Here is a 4,207-nt window from a genome sequence, read left to right as displayed (position 1 = left end):
TCACTGACACAGGTCACATGACAACTGGAGCGCCATATTATGACGTCATATCAGTCAGGCCGCAGCCGAGCGCCGCAGCATTTGATTGGAGGATCGACACTCACTGGGCGTGGCCTCACGTACGTCACTGGCCTGCTGACTGGAGTACAGGCGGGTGGATCGCCAGACCCCCTGCGTGATTGGAGGATTGACCCTCACTGGGCGGGGCGTTCGACAGCCGAATGGAGAACAGGTCCTCAGTGGGCGTAGCGCCGGGCCTCCCACCTGATTGGCGGAGCGGCCCTCACTAGGCGGGGCACTAGCCCTCCCGCCGGTCTGGTGCAGTGGGCGTGGTATCAGGACACCCGCCTGATTGGCGGAGCGGCCCTCACTGGGCGGGGCACTAGCCCTCCTGCCGGTCTGGTGCAGTGGGCGTGGTACCAGGACACCCGCCTGATTGGCGGAGCGGCCCTCACTGGGCGGGGCACTAGCCCTCCTGCCGGTCTGGTGCAGTGGGCGTGGTACCAGGACACCCGCCTGATTGGCGGAGCGGCCCTCACTGGGCGGGGCGATAGATGATGCGCCGAGCTGGGGATTTGCGGAAGTCCGGCTCTAGGGTGGGACACAGTGGGAGCTGCAGCCCCGCTCATCGCTGTCGCTGTCCTGGAGTGTCCCCCCCCCCAAACAACTCAGGCCCCTGGAGCTGAGGCACAGGCCTTCCCCTTGAAGCCCCTTACCCATTGTGTAGGTCAGGGGGAAACACACTGAGCCCCTTGATCTAAACAGTGAGCTTCCTGTTTAAAGACGGTGGTTGGTTGTCTACCCTCCCCCTATTGCTAACTTTATAAAACAAACCTCACGTCATGCAGCATCCAGGAACAACCACTCTCTCCCCTCACAGCAGCTGATCATTTTAAGGTGCCAGCTCTTGGTTTACTTTGTTAATCTTATTGGAAATGCCATGTCACAAATGCTAAAGCATAGCAACATCCCAGACACGGCCAGCTCTGGTCTAGCCCCTGTAACACACAAGGTGCCTGAACTCAGTTACATTGTGAGGGACAAAAGAACGGCAGATAGTGGAAACCAAGCAGCATCACGCGCTATATCCCCTTCTTCAGGTCTCGGGGCTGGGTATAGGGCGAGCTGCAGATAAAGGGAGTGGGGCAGGGTGGTGAGATTCGGATAGGTGAAGACAGACGGTACGACCTGGGTGGTTAAGAGGAGGAATGACTCCGGTTGGTGGCTGAGAGGAATGGTAGGGAGGGTGAGGAGGGTTTCTTGAATTCCGAGCCACTCCAACCATTACAAAAACCTCATTTAGCATTAAGTACACTAGTTGAGAGAAACTTTAATCACTCACCAGTACACTATAAGCAGTACCTATTACAGAAGGTCCTGCACTCGGGATAAAGCAATGGGAATAACCAAGTGAGAACTAATAAGGGGATAAGGGAACTACATAGCTACGGTACAGGGTTAATACTTTCATCCAAATGACATATCTTTAGACTCAAAATGACTGCACCCAGCACTCACCCAGAGTGCAAGAGGAAATGGTCAGTAATCAGCAGCCTCGCATCTTAACATTCTCTTGAATAAACTCTTTATGCTTACTGCAACCCAGTCCGTCTCTGCCGCAAATTTAGCAGCAAGCTCGGTTTATTCAAAATATCGTTTCATTTGCATGACAGATGTTTTGCAACAAATTGTGCCTTTGATCCTGTCCCACAGCTACGTGATGAAGGACCAATGCTCCGAAAGCTACTATTCCAAATAAACCTGTTGGACTATAACCTGGTGTTGATTTTTAAACTTTATTCACCCCAGTCCAACACCAACACTTCCACATCAAAGCTGCAAGACTGAACAATCAAGTATACAGCAAAGCCTAGGAGCCCGTCTCCACTACAAAACCAAGACTGAAGTCACAACCCCAGGCACTTAAAAACTTCGATACTAAAAAAAAACAAGTGTCAAACAATTTAACTGCGTACAGTTTCCTGCACAGAACATGGATTTCTATTACAGACCAACCCACTATGCTAAGCATCTCTCAGAGCGATCAGTTTCAGTTAAACTGCGTTCACTCCCACCCTTCATTACCGCAAGCATAAGATCATTCACAATAACACTCCAGTTTGACTCAGCATTTACTGTATTCAAAGTGAGAAGGCTGTGCTGCCGCTCTTTAGGTTGTCTTTCAGATGAGATGCTAATATGAAGCTACATCCACCTGGCCCAGTGGTATACAGGCAGTTACTGGTCCAGTCAAGCCATTTGAAGCAACATCAGCAAATTCAAAAATACTCAGCATGACATTATTTTCAAACAACACCCAAAAAAGTGAAGTTGCTCATTTACCCATACCACTGGCTATGACTGCTTCCATTACCCAACAGTAGGAATGCCTTCCCACATCAATGTACTCCCACGATTTAGATACAGCATCACTGCGGTAACAGCAATAGGTCTACGAAATCGACAGGGTGGGTAATCGGAGACTTCTTCCACAGGTGGCAAGGTTAACTCCAAGAGGACCCAGGTGAGAGAAGGAATGTTTGGGGAGAATTGCAGAGAACATTTGTCAGAGACTGCACCTGGTAATAAGCAGTGGATCAAAATAAGGATAAGGAATCCGCGCAGGCATGGTGAGCCCCTATGCTGTATTGCATATTTGCAAGTAAAAAGTGAGGTCTGCAGATGCTGGAGATCAGAGCTGAAAATGTGTTGTTGGTTAAAGCACAGCAGCTGTTGCATTTACACATATCACAGCAGATTGAAATCAAGCACTTGAGGATAGAATGTAGGTTTAAATCATGATGAACACCAATTCCAATGGGCTATAACAGCACATGGACAGATGTGGTCAGAGTTAACACAATGTTTTCAAATTAATTAGACCTGCTTCCAGCTCCTGAGCTATTCCTCAGATGAAAAACAAATTGCTGGAAATACTCAATTCAGGCAATATCTGTGGACAGAGAGAAAGAGTTAACGTTTCAGGTTAATGACCTTTATAGGCTTCAGCTTCCCAGTATGAAACAGGACCTTCCAGGTACAAACTAGTGTCGCTCCTTATTTGTGCTCAGACCACATCCTGGAGAGGCCACAGTGAGATCATTAATTTCCATAACACAAGAACAACAAGACTGATACAAACTACAGTCGTGACAAAACAAATCTTGGTCCTTAAAAAAATACATAAAAATCAAAAAATCTTAGTTAAGGAAAGGTGCAAGCAGCTGGAATTACAACAAACATGCTGCACATTTACAATGTAACTCTGCTGGAAAAGGGCATGGAAGGGACAGGGCAGAGCTGAAAGTTCAGCAAGAGAATCGGAGAAATTCATGACTGAAACAGACAGCCCTTAACACCCACTGACCCCACCCCTTGCTGCATACCTCATTCAGTTAAGCCACCCATTAGTGTACAGACTTTCCCTCTCAAAATGACATCCTTGCATTACTGCCCCCACACAGGCTGGACAGGGCCTGCTGTGTTCAGGTCAGGTCTCTCTCTGGTTTCTCCCTCTCCCTGGACAGAAAAGGAATTAAATGTGGAATGACCTCCATCTCGATGCTGTAACAAAATGGCAATTGCAGGCTCCCAGGATCAGACTGACTGCTTTAATAAAAGGAGTGGGGTGTTTAAACAGATTGTTCTTGGATTTTCCACTCAAATCCAGACTGCTGATGGTGACAGGAACACAAACAGGGAATGGCAAAAGGCATGATAGGCAACTGCAGCCTGTTCGAGAATATCCCTTTCCTGAAACCAACGTCCAGTTTAAAAGACAGCCCTGCTCATTCCCTACTCATTTTGTAAACACAACACAAAATAAACATGGTTAGTTTTCTCAGTCTGGCAAAAGGACAACCTCAATTTACTACGGACAGAAAATAAAAACAATTGTAAGTCACCATAACAAGGGTTATGAAAACCTGTGTCAGGGCACTCCATCTCCAGCAGGACCTGCGATCCTCAAATGAGGAATATTCCTGAGCTGCAGAAGACCATGACAATCAGGCCGCCAGTACACAGCCAGTCAGGTCAATACAAACTCCCCACTCAGTGGCAGGGCCCCCATCTGGGAGGTGTACAGAAACTCCAGACCTCACGTATCAGCTTATCTCCAGCCCACCACCCCCAGTTACAGATACAACTAGATTTGCTGCTGTAACTAGGACCGCAGACAGGAGGCCTAGAATTCAAATTCACAAAA

The sequence above is a fragment of the Hemiscyllium ocellatum genome, chromosome 45, assembly GCF_020745735.1.
Source record: "Hemiscyllium ocellatum isolate sHemOce1 chromosome 45, sHemOce1.pat.X.cur, whole genome shotgun sequence".
Classification (NCBI taxonomy): Eukaryota; Metazoa; Chordata; class Chondrichthyes; order Orectolobiformes; family Hemiscylliidae; genus Hemiscyllium; species Hemiscyllium ocellatum.
Note: the sequence above shows the minus strand (reverse complement) of the source record.